Source organism: Cyprinus carpio, chromosome B4, assembly GCF_018340385.1.
Source record: "Cyprinus carpio isolate SPL01 chromosome B4, ASM1834038v1, whole genome shotgun sequence".
Lineage (NCBI taxonomy): Eukaryota > Metazoa > Chordata > Actinopteri > Cypriniformes > Cyprinidae > Cyprinus > Cyprinus carpio.
Window position 1 is genome coordinate 25,116,948 of NC_056600.1, and position 23,496 is coordinate 25,140,443.

Here is a 23,496-nt window from a genome sequence, read left to right on the forward strand (position 1 = left end):
GCTGTCAAGCATTGTCAAGTTGTTTACCAAAGACCTTATTTTCATGCATTAATTAAAAAACCCCATTATAAAATATAGGGCAATCTTAAGGGAAGCAGTGGAGATTTAGCCTAGTCTTTATTAGTCAGGATTTGACGTCACAACTAAGGATTTAAATTTTAAAATTAAGGATTTAAGTTGTATAGGTATTGAAGAAGTCATATTTTTTATAAGAGGGGGTAATACAGAGGAAAAATATTTACAACGAGAAGATTATTGGATGTATTGATTAAAAAGTATGTCTCCACTGGGTCTTAATGAAATTTGTTTATTTCTTATTGTTTGGTTAAAGTGGGTGGCGATATGGATGCGATGTAGCAAATTAGCTCAAAAGGGAATTGTATATAAATAATTACAATTAATTATGATTAATCACAATTATTTATATAATCTGCAAGTAGTAACTGTAGCAGAATTAAATTGTCATCAGCTAATCTGTTCTACCTGCGAACATTCAGTGTAAACTCATATCAACTTTAGGAAAGGATATTTTCATGGCCACAGAAAACACTTTTCTACAGTATTAATGCATAACGGACTGCCGTCGTCAGCTAACACCTAAAGTTTTTGATATTCTGTGTGCTGGTCAGTTCAAAGCAGTGATAGAAATTCATCTTTTCCAACAAGTTTAAACTGATTTTTACCTTTAATAAAGTCTAATTCTTACATTTAATCAGTCAGTTATAACAATAATAAATTTAGGCTGTTGCTAAACAAATTAAATCGGTATCAAGAAAATGAGTCTTTGCAGAAGTTGCATATGAAGTGGCATTTACATGTATTTACACACATTAATGCAGCTCAGAGGGACATTGAGTGCTTTAACCTCCAGTTACAAATGCATAAATAATATATATTGATATTTTAAACATAAAATGTTGAATATTATTTAAAAAATGAAAAGACACTTTAAATGTGAAATTTAAACCACCAGTAAGTGGCTGTCACGGTGTCTGTTCTGTGTCTCCCTGGGTGGCCACTAGAGGTCTCACTTCCCCTTAGTGTCCCCTTCGTCAGAACTACATTTCCCACTAGCCTTATCTGTTCATCACTGTTCATTGTGTTCAGCTGTCACCACTTACCTTGTTTGCACCTGTCTATAAATACCCTGGTTGTTTCTGTCATTGTTACGGAGTCCTTGTTGAATGTCACCCTGCGTTTTCCTGGTTCCCTGTTTTTTCGTGTTTCTGGATGTTGTCTATGTTTCTTGTTTTGGACGGATTACCTGGATTTTGACCTTTGCCTGGCTGATAATGAGATTTGGATCACCCCAATAAACATACTGCTTTTGGATCTACCTGTCTGTGTGCGTGTCGAGACAGAAGGACTCCGTCATGCCTAGATCCAGCGGTATGTTTTTTTGAGGTTTCTCCCCCAGCCATCGAGCGGGAGAGAAGGGTAGAGTTTGAGGGAACCCGCCTGGTCATTTTTCGTGGGACCCGGGGAGGTCGCAGAGGAGTGAGTGGTCGAGAGGAGGCTCAGCATCGCTCTCAACCATGGCCCCCCTTCGATCCGGGGCTCGTGTGGGATGGATCAGAGCCACTGGCTCACCATGGCGGACGGAGAGGGGAGAAGAAGCGCAGGTCCGCCATGGTGGCGCCACTGCCCATGATGCCACTGCCAGGGCCAGCGCCACGAGGCAAGATGGAGGCCAGCTCAGCGCCACAGCACAAGGTGGTCACCAGCCCCACGCCACAAGGCCAGACGGCCGCCAGCCCAGCGCCACTGTCCAAGATGGCCACTGAGACATTTTTGAATTACTTCTCCAGGTTGAACAAGATCCTAGAGGTTCCCAGAAGTGTTCACGTCACGTCTGCTGAGCCAGTGCCACAGCACAAGATGGCCGCCAGCCCAGCGCCACAGCACAAGATGGCCGCCAGCCCAGCGCCACAGCACAAGATGGCCGCCAGCCCAGTGCCACAGCACAAGATGGCCGCCAGCCCAGCACCACAGCACAAGGATGGCCGCCAGCCCAGCACCACAGCACAGGATGGTTGACTCAACGCCTGAGTCTTCCGTCAAGGAGCCACCGGCTCGCCATCATAGAGGGCGGAGGAGGAGGAGACAGGCGTCAGCCGTTCCTCAAAGCCCGGAGGGGGGGTCCCGAGCAGGCCGCTGCCGTCCAGGAGGACGTTCCCGAGAGCGGGCCGCTGCCGTCCAGGAGGACGTTCCCGAGCGGGCCGCTGCCGTCCAGGAGGACGTTCCCCGAGCAGGCCGCTGCCGTCCAGGAGGACGTTCCCGAGCAGGCCGCTGTCGTCCAGGTGGACGTGCCCGAGGTTCCCGAGGCGGTCCCCGATGCCGAGGCGGTGCCCGATGCGGTGGCCGAGGCGGTGCCCGATGCAATGTCCGATGCCGAGGCGGTCCCCGATGCCGAGGCGGTCCCCGATGCGGTGGCCGAGGCGGTTCCCGATGCAATGTCCGATGCCGAGGCGGTGCCCGATGCCGAGGCGGTGCCCGATGCTATGTCCGATGCCGAGGCGGTGCCCGATGCTGTGGCCGAGGTGGTTCCCGATGCAATGCCCGATGCCGAGGCGGTGCCAGAGACGGTGCCAGAGACGGTTCCCGATGTAATACCCGAGACCGAGGCTGTTCCGGAGGCCGAGGCGGTTCCCGATGCAATGTCCGATGCCGAGGCGGTGCCAGATGCCGAGGCGGTGCCCGATGCAATGTCCGATGCCGAGGCGGTGCCTGATGCGGTGGCCGAGGCGGTTCCCGATGCAATGTCCGATGCCGAGGCGGTGCCAGAGACGGTGCCAGAGACGGTTCCCGATGTAATGCCCGAGACCAAGGCTGTTCCGGAGGCCGAGGCGGTTCCCGATGCAATGTCCGATGCCGAGTCGGTGCCAGAGACGGTTCCCGATGTAATGCCCGAGACCGAGGCTGTTCCGGAGGTCGAGGCGGTGCCCGAGGCTGTTCCGGAGGCCGAGGCGGTGCCCGATGTTGTTTCCGATGCCGAGGCGGTGACCGATGCCGTTCCGGAGGTCGAGGCGGTGACCGATGCTGTTCCGCAGGTCGAGGCGGTGCCCGAGGCTGTGTCCGATGCCGAGGCTGTGCCCGATGCCGAAGCAGTGCCCGATGCTGTTCCGGAGGCCGAGGCGGTGCCCGATGCTGTTCCGGAGGCCGAGGCGGTGCCCGAGTTGGTTCCGGAGGCCGATGCGGTGCCCGAGTTGGTTCCAGAGACCGAGGCGGTGCCCGATGCGCAGGCCGAGGTCGTTCCCGAGGCGGTGCCCGATGCGCAGGCCGAGGTCGTTCCCGAGGCGGTGTCCTTGTCCAAGGCCGTTCCCGAGGCCGTTCCCGAGGCTGTGCCCGATGCCAAGGCCGTTCCCGAGGCCGTGCCCGATGCCGAGCCCGTTCCCGAGGCCGTGCCCGATGCCGAGCCCGAGGCCGTTCCCGAGGCGGTGCCCGAGGCCGTTCCCGAGGCGGAGCCCGAGGTCGTGCCCGAGGCCGTTCCCGAGGCGGTGTCCTTGTCCAATGCCGTTCCTGAGGCCATTCCTGAGGCCGTTCCTGAGACCGTTCCCGAGGCGGTGCCCGATGCCGAGGTCGTTCCCGAGGCGGTGTCCTTGTCCGATGCCGTTCCTGAGGCCATTCCCGAGGCGGTGCCCGATGCTGTTCCGGAGGCCGATGCGGGGCCCGAGATGGTTCCGGAGGCGATACCCGTGTCCAAGGCCGTTCCCGAGGCGGTGCCCTTGTCTGAGGCCGTTCCCGATGCCGTTCCCAATGCCGTGACCTGGCCATCGCCACAGCCTGCTCCTTACTGGCTCCCCGATTGGCAGGTTCCGTTCGGGCCACTCAAATGGCGAATTCCCCCCTGGCCGTCTGCACAACGAGAATGGACTGATCCACCGTGGCCACCTGAACTGCCTGGCCCCTTGTGGTCCCCTGAACTTTCGGGTCCACCGTGGCCACCTGAACTGCCTGGTCCCTCGTGGTCCCCTGAACTTTCGGGTCCACCGTGGCCACCTGAATGGCCTGGTCCCTCGTGGTCCCCTGAACTTTCGGGTCCACCATGGCCCCCTGATCAGACCGAGCCACCTGGGCTACCAGGGGAGCCATCGCTGCCGGTCCCAGTTCCCCTACACGGGCCTGGCCCGCCATCCCTCCCCCTGTTCTGCCTCCACCAGTCCACCTCCCTCCTGGTCTCTTTGTTTTGTGTTTATTTTGTTCTGAGGAGCATCTGGAAGCTGCTCCTTAGAGGGGGGTAGTGTCACGGTGTCTGTTCTGTGTCTCCCTGGGTGGCCACTAGAGGTCTCACTTCCCCTTAGTGTCCCCTTCGTCAGAACTACATTTCCCACTAGCCTTATCTGTTCATCACTGTTCATTGTGTTCAGCTGTCACCACTTACCTTGTTTGCACCTGTCTATATATACCCTGGTTGTTTCTGTCATTGTTACGGAGTCCTTGTTGAATGTCACCCTGCGTTTTCCTGGTTCCCTGGTTTTTCGTGTTTCTGGATGTTGTCTATGTTTCTTGTTTTGGACGGATTACCTGGATTTTGACCTTTGCCTGGCTGATAATGAGATTTGGATCACCCCAATAAACATACTGCTTTTGGATCTACCTGTCTGTGTGCGTGTCGTGACAGAGGCAGCAAGTCACTGTTAAGGGAGTCGTTGTGGCTGAACTGTTGCTCAGAGATCGTCGCTCAGCTGTGTTTGGAATGTTTTTGTTGGCACTATATCTGCATAAAAACATATGTATGTGTGTATATTAAATAAAGTTAATTAAGGCATTTTTGTACTTTTATTGTTTTGTAGAATAGAGTGATAAAATAGTGGTTCCCACTCCCTTTTAAAGTAAAATGTTATGTTTACCTGTCTTGATACATTTGAAGAGGACAGATATTGGATGTGTAAATTATGCAGTTAAAACATACCTCCACCACTTTGACTCTTTAAATGCCAACATTACAAACATGTTGCTGCAGTTTGAAAGGGTAAATGGAGATGTTTAAGGTGTGGTGGCAGTCATAAATATGGAATATGTTAGAATAGAATGAAGGGGAAAGAGGATGGGACAAACAATGCTCCAATACAGGTGGAAATATTTAGGAAGTAATATGCATCAGACAACAAAACCTTGATGAAAGCGAGAGAAACATACCACCAGGAGGATACATAGAAGAGTAATTATGATAATCACTCATAACATGGAGACATTTCCTTATATGTAATTTACTTAACAGACAGTTTTCTGAGAGGGTCAGTGATGGAGGAGCTAGTATCTTCAACAACAGTTTGTGGCTGGTTTCTTTCTTCAGCTCTTTCTTCGCAATCTTTTAGCAGATTGTCAGATGGTTGAAGTGGACGATTATTTGGGTTGTTCATTTGTGTCTGCACTCTGGCTTTAAGCTCAGCAAAAGTATTCTCAAATTCATTTAAGTTTCTCTCATGGCTTTGCACAAGCACAGTGCCATTAGTGTGAAAAAGATATTTTTTGTGTCATGCATTTCATCTTGAAATATAGTAAATCTTTTTCCATGATTTATATTGTTTTGATCAAAATGAATGTATTTAGCATTGATGGCTGATTTCCATTCATTAATCAGTGTGGTGTAGAAGATTAAGTTATTTTTGACACTTGTCACTGTCTGACCACTGGTCTGATCTATGTAGTCAGCATTTAGAGTATCAGGGTTTTCTCTCAAGGTCCTCTCTTTGTGATTTTTTCTCCCCTTCTTAGAAGTACAATTCTCTAGGAAAACAAACTTCCTGCTCAATGCTTGGTCACTGGTCACCAGCTTTTTTAAATATATATATATATAATTTTTTTTATGCCAGTCAAAATCAGCTCTGTTTAGTATATGGACATCACTTCTGTGGTATTTATTTATTTATTTATTTATTTTTTGAAGCTGTACTCCATTTGGTTCTAGTATTTTGGAGGGAATCTGCAGGATGATGGTAGTTCAGATGCTTCAGTCTTCTTTCTTTTGTCAAAATGTATTTTCTAGAGGGAGAAAATAGTGGCACAACAAGTGTCACTAAAATTGGAGTTTTGATTTCTAGGGTGCAGTAAAAAGCATTATGTATTCATTCATAATATCATTGTTGCCAATGTCTTTATGACAAAAACTGTTGATATATGTGTTAGTATCAATGTCATATTAATGTTTACAGCTATTTATTCATATTTTTTTTTTGAATCTGAAAATCAGTAATGCAGATTTGCTCATAAAAAAACAACATTCACAAATTTTAAAGGAGTCATATGACAGTCCCAAAAAAGAACATTCTTATGTGCTTTTCACGAGTTCACATCTACGTATATTAATACTGTAAGTTTATGCGTATTTGGCGTGCTGTCCGGGTGGAGGGCTCCGAGCTCGGGATGTGGCCCGAACCCAGAGTACTCCCCACAAAACAAGAGAGGAAAAGGACAGCCGCCGGACTACGAACCCCCCAAAACGCAGAGATTTGGCGGGCTGACGGTTTTTTTTTTTTTTTTTTTATAATCGTGGTCGTTGGCCAGGAGATTTCGCGTTGGAAAAAGCGGAGGAGCAGGCAGGTCCTATTGGTTGATGGATGAGGGAGAAGCGGTTACGATGTCGGGAAGACAGGTTCTACCGTCTGCCTGTGAGATGTATTGAATTATTGACTAGATGCGTAATGTGTCCGCTGAGAGACTAGTGCTCGCTGGACGGACAGGGAAATCAATGGATATTTCCGCGTCCGCTGGGAGACTAGTGCTCGCTGGACGAACAGAGGAAAAATAGATGTTATTGAGTCCGCTGTGAGACTAGTGCTCGCGGACTGATAGAGGAGGCAAATAGGTATTTCCTGCGTCCGCTGGGAGGCTGAGGCTCGCTGGACAGACAGAGGAAAGAAAAGAAAATAATAATAATAATGATAATAATAATAATAATAATGAAAAAATAGATAGATATTTACTGCGACCGCACAGATACAAGAAAAATATAAAATAAATTACTACACAAACTGGTATTCCTACGCCCACTGGAAAGCTTAGACTAAAAATACATACAGAGGGAAGAAAAATAATAATGAAAATTAAAGCTGCAAGCAGCGATGAATGGGCCCTCGCACCCGGGCTCACCACCACCGGGTGGCTTTTGTAAAACAGCGAACGGCGAGAAATATGCGTTTAATGTGGTAAATATAAGAGGAATATGCCAAAGTCATTTATATGTGCCAATCTTCCTGCTGCCCGCTGGTGGCGCTATGACTATAACTGGATTTTGTCATGTAGATTTCTTCAGTCCAGCACTTTTATCAAGCATATGAAATTTAGGGCAGATTGAACATGGAATGTTTGAGTTAGTATAAAGTATGTTGTGTCCTATTGCCAACAGGTGGCGCTATGATTATAACTGAACACTGGCCTTTAGATATCTTCAGGCCATGACTCTTATCAAATATTTGATGTTTGGTGCAGATTGGACATTGCATGTTTAAGTTAGTGTAAAATAAGCCATTTACTGTTGTCAGCAGGTGGCGCTATGATTATAGTGGAATAATGACTTTCAGATGTGTTCAGACCAAGACTCTTTTCGAACATGTGAAGTTTGGGGAAGATCAGACATCTTATGCCTGAGTTACAACAACTTCTATTCCCATGGCGAGACATCGAACTTTGGTCACGGCACCATGGCCACACCCTTCAATGAAACCTCAAGATGTTCACACTTTAACTTCGCAAAGGCCTTTAGATTAGACTGACCAAAAAAAATTATAAAAATGTCATAAAATATCTAGGAGTAGTTTGTTACGGCGTAAAACATGTCACTTCCTGTTGCCAGCAGGTGGTGCTATAGCGATATCTGAATATTGGCATGTAGATATATTCAGGTCAGGAGTCTTCTCAAACATGTGAAGTTTGGGGCAGATTGGACATTGTATGTCTGAGTTATAGCAACTTCCTTTCTCATGGCGAAACATCGAAATTTGTAAGGCCGCCACAGACACGCCCTTAAACGAAACCTCAAGATCTTCGCAAAGGCCTTTAGATTACACTGACAAAGTTTGGTGTTGATCTGAATAAATCTCTAGGAGGAGTTCGTTAAAGTACAACCCCTGAAAATGGCAAAAACTACACAAATTTTGCAGAGAAAATTCAAAATAACTGACTTCCTATTGGGATTCGAATTTCGTACCAAGAGACTTTTTTGTAGGTATTGGTGTGTTACATGTGTGTACCGATTTTTGTACATGTACGTGAAACGTAGCTCGAGGCGCACTCCGTTGAAAATGTATAGGTGGCGCTATCGAGGCATTTTGCCACACCCAATGGAATATTGGCCTTCAGATGTGTTCAGGCAAGGACTCTTATCGAACATGTGAAGTTTGGGCTTTGAGGGTTTGAGTTACAATAACTTTTATTCCCATGGTGAGACATAGAACTTTGTGACGGCGCCATGGACACGCCCTTTAGCGAAAACTCAAGATCTTCACAATTTAACATCGCACAGGCCTTTAGAATAGAGTGACTGAAAAAAAAAAATTTATGTCATAAAATTTCTCGGGGTACTTTGTTACAGTGTAAAATATGTCACTTCCTGTTGCCAGTAGGTGGCGCTATGACTATAACTGAATATGGGCATATCAATCTGTTCAGGTCAGGAGTCTTATCAAACATGTGAAGTTTGTGGCAGATTGGATATTGTATGTCTGAGTTATAGCAACTTCATTTTCCATGGCGAATCATCGAAATTCGTCAGGCCGGCCACGGACACGCCCTTCAACGAAAACTCAAGATCTTCGCAATTTAACATCGCAAAGGCCTTTAGATTAGGCATACCAAATTTGGTGTTGATCTGAATAAATCTCTAGGAGGAGTTCATTAAAATACAAGGCATGCAAATGACAAAAATGATGCAAAATTTGCTCATAAAATTAAAAACAACCGACTTCCTGTTGGGTTTCGGATATTGCTCCAAGAGTCTTTTTTGTAGGTACTGATGCTTTACATATGTGTGCCAATTTTCGTGCATGTACATGAAACACAGCTCGAGGGCTGTTGATTTTTTTACGGTAGGTGGCGCTGTCGAGCCATTTTGCCACATCCTCTTCTGAAACCTATATCAGACGTAAATTTTCACCAGGTCTGACGCGTGTGCAAAGTTTCAGGACTTTTCAAGCATGTTTAGGCCCTCAAAAATGCGATTCATTTTGGAGAAGAAGAAAAAGAAGAAGAAGAAGAAGAAGAAGAAGAAGAATTAAAGCTGCAAGCAGCGATGAACGGGCCCTCGCACCCGGGCTCACCACCACCGGGTGGCTTTTGTAAAACAGCGAACGGCAAGAAATATGCATTTAATGTGGTAAATATAAGAGGAATATGTCAAAGTCATTTATATGTGCCAATCTTCCTGCTGCCAGCTGGTGGCGCTATAACTATAACTGGATTTTAGCATGTACATTTCTTCAGTCCTTTCCAAATATTTGAAGTTTGGTGCAGATTGGACATTGCATGTTTAAGTTAGTGTAAAACAAGCCATTTCCTGTTGCCAGCAGGTGGCGCTATGATTATAGTGGAATATTGACCTTCAGATGTGTTCAGGCCAAGACTCTTTTCGAACATGTGAAGTTTGGGGAAGATCGGACATCTTATGCCTGAGTTACAATAACTTCTATTGTCATGGCGAGACATCAAACTTTGTCATGGCGCCATGGCCACACCCTTTAATGAAACCTCGAGATGTTCACAATTTAACATCGCAAAGGCCTTTAGATTAGATTGACCAAAAAAAATTTTAAAATGTCATACAATTTCTATGAGTAGTTTGTTACGGCGTAAATCATGTCACTTCCTGTTGCCAGCAGGTGGCGCTATAGCGATATCTGAATATTGGCATGTAGATATATTCAGGTCAGGAGTCTTCTCAAACATTTGAAGTTTGTGGCAGATTGGACATTGTATGTCTGAGTTATAGCAACTTCCTTTCTCATGGCGAAACATCGAAATTTGTAAGGCCGCCACAGACACGCCCTTAAACGAAACCTCAAGATCTTCGCAATTTAACATCGCAAAGGCCTTTAGATTACACTGACAAAGTTTGGTGTTGATCTGAATAAATCTCTAGGAGGAGTTCGTTAAAGTACAACCCCTGAAAATGTCAAAAACGACACAAATTTTGCAGAGAAAATTCAAAATAACTGAATTCCTGTTGGGATTCGAATTTCATACCAAGAGACTTTTTTGTAGGTATTGGTGTGTTACATGTGTGTACCGATTTTTGTACATGTGCGTGAAACGTAGCTCGAGGCGCACTCCGTTGAAAATGTATAGGTGGCGCTATCAAGGCATTTTGCCACACCCAATGGAATATTGGCCTTCAGATGTGTTCAGGCCAGGACACTTATCGAACATGTGAAGTTTGGGCAAGATCGGACATTTTATGCCTGAGTTACAATAACTTTTATTCCCATGGCGAGACATCAAACTTTGTGACCGCGCCATGGACACGCCCTTTAACGAAAACTCAAGATCTTCACAATTTAACATCGCCCAGGCCTTTAGAATAGAGTGACTGAAAAAAAATAATTATGTCATAAAATTTCTCGGGGTTGTTTGTTACAGCGTAAAATATGTCACTTCCTGTTGCCAGTAGGTGGCGCTATGACTATAACTGAATATGAGCATATCAATCTGTTCAGGTCAGGAGTCTTATCAAACATGTGAAGTTTGTGGCAGATTGGACATTGTATGTCTGAGTTATAGCAACTTCATTTTTCATGGCGAATCATCGAAATTCGTCAGGCCGCCACGGACACGCCCTTCAACGAAAACTCAAGATCTTCGCAATTTAACATCGCAAAGGCCTTTATATTAGGCATACCAAATTTGGTGTTGATCTGAATAAATCTCTAGGAGGAGTTCGTTAAAATACAAGGCATGCAAATGACAAAAATGATGCAAAATTTGCCCATAAAATTAAAAATAACCGACTTCCTGTTGGGTTTCGGATATTGCTCCAAGAGTCTTTCTTGTAGGTACTGATGCTTTACATATGTGTGCCAATTTTCGTGCATGTACGTGAAACACAGCTCGAGGGCTGTTGATTTTTTTACGATAGGTGGCGCTGTCGAGCCATTTTGCCACACCCTCTTCTGAAACCTATATCATCCGTAAATTTTCACCAGGTCTGACGCGTGTGCAAAGTTTCAGGACTTTTCGAGCATGTTTAGGCCCTCAAAAATGCGATTCATTTTGGAGAAGAAGAAGAAGAAGAAGAAGAAGAAGAAGAAGAATAATTAAAGCTGCAAGCAGCGATGAACGGGCCCTCGCACCCGGGCTCACCACCACCGGGTGGCTTTTGTAAAACAGCGAACGGCGAGAAATATGCGTTTAATGTGGTAAATATAAGAGGAATATGTCAAAGTCATTTATATGTGCCAATCTTCCTGCTGCCAGCTGGTGGCGCTATGACTATAACTGGATTTTGGCATGTACATTTCTTCAGTCCAGCACTTTTATCAAGCATATGAAATTTAGTGCAGATTGAACATGGAATGTTTGAGTTAGTATAAAGCATTTTGTGTCCTATTGCCAACAGGTGGCGCTATGATTATAACTAAACATTGGCCTTAAGATATCTTCAGGCCATTACTCTTTCCAAATATTTGAAGTTTGGTGCATATTGGACATTGCATGTTTAAGTTAGTGTAAAACAAGCCATTTTCTGTTGTCAGCAGGTGGCGCTATGATTATAGTGGAATAATGACCTTCAGATGTGTTCAGGCCAAGACTCTTTTCGAACATGTGAAGTTTGGGGAAGATCGGACATCTTATGCCTGAGTTACAACAACTTCAATTCCCATGGCGAAACATCGAACTTTGTCACGGCGCCATGGCCACAGCCTTTAATCAAACCTCAAGATGTTCACAATTTAACATCGCAAAGGCCTTTAGATTAGACTGACCAAAAAAAATTATAAAATGTCATAAAATTTCTAGGAGTAGTTTGTTACGGCGTAAAAACATGTCACTTCCTGTTGCCAGTAGGTGGCGCTATAGCGATATCTGAATATTGGCATGTAGATATAGTCAGGTCAGGAGTCTTCTCAAACATGTGAAGTTTGGGGCAGATTGGACATTGTATGTCTGAGTTATAGCAACTTCCTTTCTCATGGCGAAACATCAAAATTTGTAAGGCCGCCACAGACACGCCCTTAAACGAAACCTCAAGATCTTCGCAATTTAACATCGCAAAGGCATTTAGATTACACAGACAAAGTTTGGTGTTGATCTGAATAAATCTCTAGGAGGAGTTCGTTAAAGTACAAGCCCTGAAAATGGCAAAAACTACACAAATTTTGCAGAGAAAATTCAAAATAACTGACTTCCTGTTGGGATTCGAATTTCGTACCAAGAGACTTTTTTGTAGGTATTGCTGTGTTACATGTGTGTACCGATTTTTGTACATGTACGTGAAACGTAGCTCGAGGCGCACTCCTTTGAAAATGTATAGGTGGCGCTATCAAGGCATTTTGCCACACCCGATGGAATATTGGCCTTCAGATTTGTTCAGGCCAGGACTCTTATCGAACATGTGAAGTTTGGACAAGATCGGACATTTTATGCCTGAGTTACAATAACTTTTATTCCCATGGCGAGACATCGAACTTTGTGACGGCGCCATGGACACGCCCTTTAACGAAAACTCAAGATCTTCACAATTTAACATCGCACAGGCCTTTAGAATAGAGTGACTGAAAAAAAAAAAATTATGTCATAAAATTTCTCGGGGTAGCTTGTTACAGTGTAAAATATGTCACTTCCTGTTGCCAGTAGGTGGCGCTATGACTATAACTGAATATGGGCATATCAATCTGTTCAGGTCAGGAGTCTTATCAAACATGTGAAGTTTGTGGCAGATTGGACATTGTAGGTCTGAGTTATAGCAACTTCATTTTTCATGGCGAGTCATCGAAATTCGTCAGGCCGCCACGGACACGCCCTTCAACGAAAACTCAAGATCTTCGCAATTTAACATCGCAAAGGCCTTTAGATTAGGCATACCAAATTTGGTGTTGATCTGAAAAAATCTCTAGGAGGAGTTCGTTAAAATACAAGGCATGCAAATGACAAAAATGGTGCAAAATTTGCTCATAAAATTAAAAATAACCGACTTCCTCCTTGGGTTTCGGATATTGCTCCAAAAGTCTTTTTTGTAGGTACTGATGCTTTACAAATGTGTGCCAATTTTCGTGCATGTACGTGAAACACAGCTCGAGGGCTGTTGATTTTTTTACGATAGGTGGCGCTGTCGAGCCATTTTGCCACACCCTCTTCTGAAACCTATATCAGACGTAAATTTTTACCAGGTCTGACGCGTGTGCAAAGTTTCAGGACTTTTCGAGCATGTTTAGGCCTTCAAAAATGCGATTCATTTTGGAGAAGAAGAAGAAGAAGAAGAAGAAATAGAATAATAATAAATATAGCTGCAAGCAGCGATGGCGGGCTCAAGCCATCAGCGCAAACGCCACCCCCCCGGTGGCATCAGGTAAACTGTGCCCAGCGGGCACATGCATTTACAGTAATCCTCTGGCACTCAGGTTTTAAGGGATACGGCAATTAACGGGTTAATCCGAAGCATCAAGACTTTGAAATCACATACACAGAACAATATTCATTAAGAAAGTGAAATTAAATGATTAATAAACTATTTATTCGAACCCTTGCTATTTTCTATTCTAATAAGAGTCTTGGCTGTGGAACACCTATAATAGAGTTGGCTAGCTGGATGCAAATAAAGTCATGCCTTTTATTTGTTCCCTTGTTTGCTATTTCACATTCCTGTCACTGAAGCGTTGTGGCCAAAGACACAGAAGGTAACTGAAACAATGTGGTTTAAGTCCAGGTGATCTTAAGGGGTCCAAGCACAATGGTTTGTGTAGATGATGCAGTTAAAACAATGGACGTGTCTCTTTTCAAGTAAATTATTATACGCACAACATGAAAATAGATAACAAATATAGTGTCCCTTCTTCACTTTTTCAGTGAATGCTGCGTGATAACTTGAGAAATATGTTGTCAATACTATTAAAATAAGATAAAAAACGTAATGGTATTTCGGAGATGATAGTTTTTGCATAATTACTATATTGGGCTTTATTAAAGTTTATGAAAAAAAAATGAATGTATATGCATTTTTGATTTATTCACATAAATGAAACATTTTCAAGTCTTTGAACAGATCTTGAAGTATTTGCTGTCCTGTGGCGCCATCGAGTGGACAACATTAGCATTGTGCCCTTCACTTTTGAACAACATTATGAAAGGGGCCAATATTTTTGATTGATTGATTATAAATATTTAATGATTAGTTTACTGATAATATACCCACATTAAAATCGAATTTACTGATTCTGTATCTTATTTCATGCTTAATCATGAGTTTAATTTTCAACTTACATTTTTAAAGCAGTGTTGAATGATTACTATGTGAGTTGCTAAATTTGTTTTGTTTTTACAATTATAATACATAAACTATATAATGATGAAAAATACAACAGTTATTGTTTTCATAATATTTACGATTGACAATCGTTATTCTGTATTGGTAAAGAAGAAGGTTTTTATGACAACAAAAATGGTCATTACTAAAAATTAAACACTAATTTAATTCATAGTTTTATTTTTCTATAGGTTAAGCACCTTTTCGTAAATATGGCTGTTTCCCAGTTTTTTTTTTTTTTTAGGATTTACATTTAAAAAAATTAGCCTACTTCAAACATTTTAAGCAGCTTGAACAAAACCTGTTAATATGTATATAGACCACTGTAACTGTCTATAATTTAAAAAAAACAAATTTATTATGAAAATAAAAGTGTGTACACCAGTTAAACTGGACGATAAAGAAATTGCTAACAATAGTTTAATAGAGCATGTTTTAGGTTTATAGGTATTTAGATGCAGAAATGGACAAATCAAATGTAAAATAACATGTCATCGATTTAATTAAATATAGATTAATTCTTGTTAGAGCAAAAATAAATAAATAAATAATAATAATAATAAATACATGAATACATACAAAAAAAGCAGCCAAGACGAATGATTTTCTGTTTTTATAGATTAAAATTAAAGACAGAAAGCAGCTGGTAAATACTTTCACTTTAATATTCAAATCCAATATCATGATACACTTCAGATTTATTTCTCAACTGTTTATGTTCACGTGACTGTTTTCGTTTATATTCGCCAAGCTATTATGTATTTTGAAATAACCTTGTTCTTGATTTGTTCGTTCTTGCCAGAATCAGCGTCCTCTGGAGCTCGAGAGATCGATGTTGTTCTGCCCTTAGACAGTCTCCGCGCTGTCAATAGTCTTTCAATTTTCACAATCAAACAGCTCACAAATACCTGAATTTAGCTCTTGTTGTGTTCTAATGGGTGGATTGTGTGCATTCGCGGTAATATTTTATTTTAAAAAGCTCTTAAAACTATAAAAATGCTTTTATTGTGAGCTCGTGAGACTGCACTCGCTGAAGCAGCGGTGATTTCTCTCTGGTCTTTCTCACTGTTCTGGCCAGACATCAATTATTAATGAGATCTGAGCCGGTAATAATAACATATGTTGGTTCAGCTTGTCAGTGTGAATTAAATATGTATTTGTCCGTTCTCGCCGAAAAACCATCACCGTGTTCTGGAGCGCAGAGCAATCGATGTGATGTTCAGCCCTTAGACAAAGAAAATCTCACAAGCACTCATAAACACTCATTTTCATCTCTATAATATGTTCTTCTAATTGTTTTTTATTGATTCGCCGCTGTGTTTTAATGTAAAAGGCTGTAGTTTCTGTATGTACACTTTTTTTTTCCCTTCAAGTTTTCAGACGTCTCGCGCTGTCAGACAGGCTGCAGCAAATATTTCATTTTAACATGTTAACAGCTCACAAACATCTGAATTTAGCTCTTGGTGTGTTCTAATTGGCGGATTGTGTGCAATCGCCGTAATATTTTATTTTTAAAAGGTCTTAAACAAGAATAAACTCGTTTGTTGTGAGCTCGTTGAGACAGCACGCGCTGTTCGGGAGCGGTGACATATCTCTCGTCTATCTCTCTGTTCTCTGTCGCCAGACATCAATTATTAATAAGCCCTGACCCGCTAATAATAAGATATGTTGGTTTAGCTTGTCAGTGTGAATCAAATGTATTTATTTATTTGTATTTTTAACCGAATTAAAAGTGAAACTAAGCGAGACTCCTCCCTCTCAGTCCCGGGAATTGCTCCTGTAGAGGCGCATTTTCTCTCAGACAATGAAAGTCTCAGCACACATACATTCCTCACACAGAGCCAAAAATCCATATTCAAATCAAAATAGCCGACTTCCTGTTGGTCGTAGCTAATGACTGTAAATTAGAAAGTTGTCCGTCTTAATAAGAACAATATATGCACCGAGTTTGGTGTCTGTAGCTAAAACTAAGCCCCCACTTTTGACAAAAGGTGGCGCTATAGAGTGCCTCCTCCACGCCCTTTTATGACCTTTTGCCAGTGTCTAGCTATCATTAATACTGATATGTGTTCTGAGTTTCATGAAATTTCTAAGCATGTTATCTGCCTCAAAATCAGAATATATTATACAGAAAAATATTCCAGTTTGATATGTTGCCATGGCAACACTATATTAGATATCAATATCCCCTCAACAGTTTTACATGGGCCGTGTTTTGTCATTATTCTGATGAAGTTTGAAGCAAATTGAGTAAAAAGAAGATGCTGAATTCAAAGCATTTTGAAAATGACACACTTGCTGCTGCCAGTTGGTGGCGCTATAATTTTGACTCCTAATAGTCACATATATGCGATCGGCATCATACAACGAACAAATTGATGAAGTTTAATTAAAATCAGGAAATGTATGTGGATGTTATTAGACACTTCCTGTTTCTCATTTCTCGCCATAATTTCAACGCCTCGCCACGAGCAAACCATTCGAGATATCAAAAATCCCCTGGCAATTTTGCATCCCCAATATCTTGAGATCATGTTGACCAAGTTTGGTGGCAATCAGGTAAAAAAACCTATGACAAGTATATCAAATTCCAGAGCATGCACTTTTTACATAGCTCTAAATAGCTGACTTCCTGTTGGGTGGAGCCTATGACATGCAATACGAAAGTTGTTCGGCACAATGAGCTCTATATGTGTACTGAGTTTCATATGAATACGTGCAAGTATGTTTGAACTATACATCAACATTTCTGACTGTGTTCCAGGGGGCGCCGTAGAGCCCCCTGCCACGCCCGGGTCTCAGCCTCAGCAGCCTCCTAATGGCCACAGATTCTAAGGTGTGTGCAAATTTTCAAGAGTATTTTGAGCATGTTAAGGGCCCCAAAAGCCCCCACAACTTTGACGAAAAATAAAAATACCAAACCCCTAAATAGCCAACTTCCTGTTGGGCGGAGCCTATGACATGCAGTACGAAAGTTGTTTGGCTTGATGAGATCTGTATGTGTACCGAGTTTCATACGTCTACGTGCAAGTATGTATGATATATGGCCCTCCATATTCCAGGGGGCGCTGTAGAGCCCCTGCGCCACGCCCGTGTATCAGTCTCTGCCCGGCCCTAATGGCCGCAGGTTCCAATGTGTGTGCCAATTTTCAAGAGTTTTCGAGTATGTTAAAGGCCCCAAAAGCCCCCGAGACATCAGAAAAAAAATAATAATAATAATAATAATAATAATAATAATAATAATAAAAAATAATCCTAAGGAAAACAATAGGGCTCTCGCCCTCCAGGCTTGAGCCCTAATAATAATAATAAACAAAGCAGATACAATAGGGTCCTCACACCATCGGTGCTCGGGCCCTAATAATAAAAAAAGCAGATACAAGAGGGTCCTCACACCATCGGTGCTCGGGCCCTAATAAACGAAGCAGATACAAGAGGGTCCTCACACCATCGGTGCTCGGGCCCTAAATAGATATTTACTGCGTCCGCTGAGAGACTAGTGCTCGCTGGACGGGCAGTGGAAATGAATAATCTTTACTGCGTCCGCTGAGAGACTGGTGCTCGCTGGACGGGCAGTGGAAACGAATAATATTTACTGCGTCCGCTGAGAGACTGGTGCTCGCTGGACGGGCAGTGGAAACGAATAAATATATACTGCGTCCGCTGAGAGACTAGTGCTGAGAGACTGGTGCTCGCTGGACGGACAGTGGAAACGACTAATATTTACTGCGTCCGCTGAGAGGCTGGTGCTCGCTGGACAGACAGTGGAAACGAATAATATTTACTGCGTCCGCTGAGAGGCTGGTGCTCGCTGGACGGGCAGTGGAAACGAATAATATTTACTGCGTCCGCTGAGAGGCTGGTGCTCGCTGGACGGGCAGTGTGAACGAATAATATTTACTGCGTCCGCTGAGAGGCTGGTGCTCGCTGGACGGACAGTGGAAACGAATAATATTTACTGCGTCCGCTGAGAGACTGGTGCTCGCTGGACGGACAGTGGAAACGAATAATATTTACTGCGTCCGCTGAGAGGCTGGTGCTCGCTGGACGGGCAGTGGAAACGAATAATATTTACTGCGTCCGCTGAGAGACTGGTGCTCGCTGGACGGGCAGTGGAAACGAATAATATCTACTGCGTCCGCATAGAATCGTGCTCGTTGGATGGGCAATGGAAATGAAAAAATATTTACTGCGTCCGCTGGGAGACTCGAGCTCGCTGGACATGCGGGTGAAGACAGAGCAGATATAGATGTATTTTTTTTTTTTTTTTTTTTTTTTTGCATGGTTTACTCGATGAGGGTTTGGTGGGCTTTTTTGGTGAGGAAACGGTTGGTTCTTATGTAGCTTTGGAAGGCATCTGAGGACCACCTTCCTAGAGCTTGGATCTGCTGCTGGGAGAGACCTTTTTGAGCTGCTGAGGTTGCTGCCCCAATGCGGAAGGAGTGGCTTGAGAAGTTTTTTGCTGGGATTCCTGAGTGTTGGAGGACGGATTTCAGATGTTTCTGAAACCAGAAGCGGGTGACTGGTTTGTTGGATTCGTCTATGAATAGGGGATCGAGATGGGATTTAGCTTGGGAAGTTCTCCACTGGAGGTATGCCAGAATGGATTGGAATGGTTGGATGGGTGATGAGAGTTTGAAAATGTAAATGAAATGGCCTTTTTTGGTTTGATCTGTCTTACTTTGTTTAATCAAGTACGATATGGTTTCGTTGTCTATGACTGATAAGTCTGAGATGGTGGGGTGTTTTTTGATATAAAATTTAGATGATATCGAGATCCCAGATCCTAAAAAAAAACAAAAAAACTAAAAAAAAAAACATGGCATCTGATGTGCGGGCGATATGGAGAGACAGGTAGCCGGTGCGGATGGTGTAAATGCATTGGGTGAGGATATCTGATGTTATGGGTTGTCTGGTGTCGGGACGGTTTGGCTGGGATCGTTGAATTCCTTTGATTAAGAGGGAGGTTTGTGAATTATTTATCTCGGGTGAGGGGGCGCCGTACATCAGTTTGTGGAAAAATTGAATGTCACTCAGATACCCTTTGATAGAGCCGACTTGCAGGCTCTTGATGCTGTTAAGGTAGGATATGAATGAAGTGATCGTGAGGAGAGAAAAGTCTGGGAATGGTAAATTATAGGATATGTGGAATGTTTTAAAACATCTCCACGCGGTCACGTAGGTTTGGAGGGTTCTGGGGGAAACTGCTTGGAGGATTGTGTCGAGTGATGTGTCGAGGAGGGGTTTTAGCGGATGTGTTACGGGAATATCAGTTCTGAATATGGAGGAACGGGCGTTGGGAAATTGTCCGCCCCTGGAGCCAGCGTCCTGAATTTCTGAAACAGAAAGCGAGAGAGAGAGTCAGCGATTTGATTTTCTGAGCCCGGAACGTGTTTGGCGACTAAGATGAATTGGTCGCACGCTGAGATCCAGGTGAGCCGTCTTAAGAGGCATTATAGCCTGTGAATGAGAGCGGCCTTTATTAATGCAATGCACTGTTGCATCATTGTCGCAATGCACCAGAATGCTGCTAGTGGTCCATTCTTTTCCCCACAGAAAGGCTGCTACTACTATGGGGTAGATCTCAAATAATGCGGAGGACAGAGGTATGTCCTGTAATTGTGGTGGCCAAGGAGACGCGAACCAGCGACCTTGGTAAAATCCTCCGAAACCAACCGAGGGGGGCGGCGTCTGTGAACAATCGGATATCGACTGGGGATGAAACGAGGTGGGTGGCGGTAGAAAAGAGATAGGCCGTTCCATTGGTTTAGGAATGTTAAACCATAACTTGAGCTAAACGAGGCACGAATGGGTTATAGAAATGCGGTCCTCTAGTGCGGGGACGGAGGACGCGAGCGAGAGGAGGTGCGAAATGAATGGGCGGCCTTGCGGAATAATGCGCATAGCGAAATTTAGGTGGCCCAGCAGGGATAGTAGTTCACGTTTAGAACAATTTGGGTTGTCGATGAGGGTAGATGAGACTAAGATGATTCGGTCGATTTTCTCTTTGGGCAGGGATGCTTGGAATTTGTCTGAATCCAATTTAATCCAGAGGAACTCGATGGATTTGGCTGGACCCATCGTTTTCTCTTGAGCAATAGGAATTCCGAGTTCGGAAAAGACTTTTAGGGCCGTAAGGAAACGTGCGGCTGGTATGGCTTCGGGGGGCGATATTATTAAAAAATTGTCTAGCAGGTGAATGAGGTGGGGACTGGCGTAATTATTGGACAAGATCCAGCAAACTGCTTCTGATAGCATGTCGAAAATTTTTGGGCTGCTTTTGCATCCGAAGGTTAGGCGTACGGCGAAGTAATATTTCCCCACGCCATCGCACTCCAAAAAGATGCCATGAATCTGGATGGATAGGCATAATTTTGAAGGCTGAAGTAATGGCGATTTTTGCGAGCCAAGCACCCCGACCTGCGATTTTAAAACATGTCGATTGCTTGATCTATGTCTTGGTATTTAAGCGAAAATTCATCGAGAGGAATTAAGCTGTTAATGCTTGGAAACGGGGAATTATGAAATTCTCATAAATCCGAAATTTTCTTGTAGCCACTCCGATGGGGCTGATACGAAACGTGTTGAATGGGGGAGTGTCGAAAGGGCCGATCATGAAACCAGATTCGACTTCTTTTTTTAATCAGATTGTCGACGACTTCGGGTTCTGTTAGGGCGGACTGAAGATTACTACAGTTCTGTGAGAGCGGGCATTCTGCGCCGGGTTTAAAGCCGTTTTCGAGGCCTGTCAGCAGGTACTTGGTAAATTCGGGGTCCGGATGATGAGCTAGTTCAGCGTGCATGCGTGAAATATTTACAGGAGTCGATAGGTAATTTTTTGAATTTTTATTAGCAGATTTGTACACTGGGCACACGAAGCGGGCATGAGCGCCGCCGCAGAAACTACAAACATGAAGGTACCGGCAGCGCGATTTGGTGCATTTACCAGCGTTAAACTGGTTGCAGGGCTGCCTGCTTCCTTCAAAGGAGGGGTTTTTAAATTTTTGATTTGCTAAGGCTGTTGCAGGGCGTGGCAAATAGCTGGTGGATCTCACTGGGCTGGTTCCTGAGTGGGGTGGAACAGAAGGATTAACCTGGGGGCACAACATGGTTGAGTGTGCCACTGACCTGCAGACTGCGCAGGAAATGTTTTTACAGCCCAGAAATACCCTGCTGTGGAGATCCTGGTCGAGAGCCCCCCAGTATGTGCACTGGTTCCACTGGGCGACTCGTACTGAACTCTTAGCTGAAAAGAGTTTGTGATAGGTGTAGAAATGCCCGCCCCCATAGGACAGCGCGAGCTCTGCTATTATAGCCAAATAATCATTCAGTTTGCGCCGCCTGTGGGGGAAAGCTGAACAGATAATTTTCTGTGTATCTAGCGAAAGCAATGGTGAATTCAGGAAATGACAGTAGGCGGGAAGAGTGGGTGGTTGGATTTTTTAAAGTGACTGAGAAGTCCCCGCAGTCTATTTGCCTGTCTGATTGGGCTGCGGGGAGCAGAGAGAGTAGAGATGAAAGATCTACGTCCATACCTGCGAGGATCTGTGCCCGGATGTTTTGTGACACGGGACATGGCATGACGGTTGTTTTAAACCGTAGTGGACCGGTTTCTCGAAGGCAGCACATTTCATCCCCTTGCCCAAATTACCTTCAGCCAAGCAGACAGCGGTCACAGTCATAGATCACGTCTTTTCGGTTACATGGCCTCCTGATGGACGTGGTCTCTGACAGGGGTTCCCAATTCGTATCCAAATTTTGGCAAGAATTTTGTAAATTACTGGGGGCAATGGTCAGTCTGTCCTCGGGCTATCATCCCCAGAGCAATGGTCAGTCTGAGCGAGCCAATCAGGACCTTGAGAGAATGTTGCGATGTCTGGTTGCCAAGAATCCGTCCTCCTGGAGCCAACAGCTCTCTATGGTGGAGTACGCCCACAATTCGTTGCCAGTGTCATCCACAGGCCTCTCACCATTTAAGTGTAGTTTAGGTTACCAGCCACCAATTTTTCCTAGTCTGGAATCCGAAGTCGCGGTCCCCTCCGCTCACGCATTCGTCCAGAGGTGCCGCCGTACTTGGACTAGAGCCCATGAGACTCTACTCCAAGCAGGGGGGCGCATGAAGGCCAAGGCCGATCGCCACCGGTCAAAGCCTCCCGTTTACATCGTGGGTCAGAAAGTGTGGCTTTCTGCTAAGAATATTCCTCTCCGCTCCGCGTCTAACAAGTTTCAAAAATTCATTGGCCCGCTTCCTGTCACCAAAATTATTAGTCCGGTGGCAGTCCGACTCAAACTTCCTCCGGCGTACAAGAGAATTCACCCCGCCTTCCATGTGTCTAAAATCAAGCCCGTGTTTTATTCTCCCATTAATCCGCATGCCCCAGTTCCCCCCCGCCGCGACTCGTAGATGGGGAACCCATGTATTTGGTAAACCGCATTCTGGACTCGAGACGGAGGGGACGCGGATTTTCAGTACTTGGTGGACTGGGAGGGTTACGGTCCGGAGGAGAGAAGTTGGGTTCCTGCTAGGGACATTCTGGATCACTCCCTTATCGATGATTACAATCGACAGGTAAGGTGTCCCTAGGGGGAGGGGTACTGTCACGGTTCATGAATCGGCTGTCTCATACTGAGGTGTCTGTGTGAGTGTAATTGTGTGGGTGTGGTTACTCATTGTGTTGATTAGTGTCACCAGCTGTCGTTGATTTCACCTCCCTTTATATGTCAGTAAATTCCCTCTCATGTTGTCAGATCGTTGTGGTTGTTCCCTGGTGTGCATCCTGTTCTTGTGTCTCGTCGAGCCCCGTTCTCCGTTGGATTTCGTCAGTTCTCTCGTGTCGTCTGGATGTTCAACGGTTCCTGGGGTTCTCTTCACGCTCTTCACCGCACCACCACCGGATCGCCATCTCGTCCCTGCTACACCACCACCACCTGAGTGTTTGTCCCCGGCCTGTGTCTTTACTCTGACCCTCATTATAATTCAACTTGTTTACTTGCATCTTGCATCCTCTCATTATTCATCACACCACACCAAATCAAGCTTATCT

At 44.4% G+C, this 23,496-nt stretch overlaps 1 pseudogene; it reads right to left on the reverse strand.

Moving 5' to 3' along the window:
* Positions 1-18,706: 18,706 nt before the first annotated feature.
* LOC122137227 lies at positions 18,707-19,807 on the reverse strand (annotated as a pseudogene).
* Positions 19,808-23,496: the final 3,689 nt, after the last annotated feature.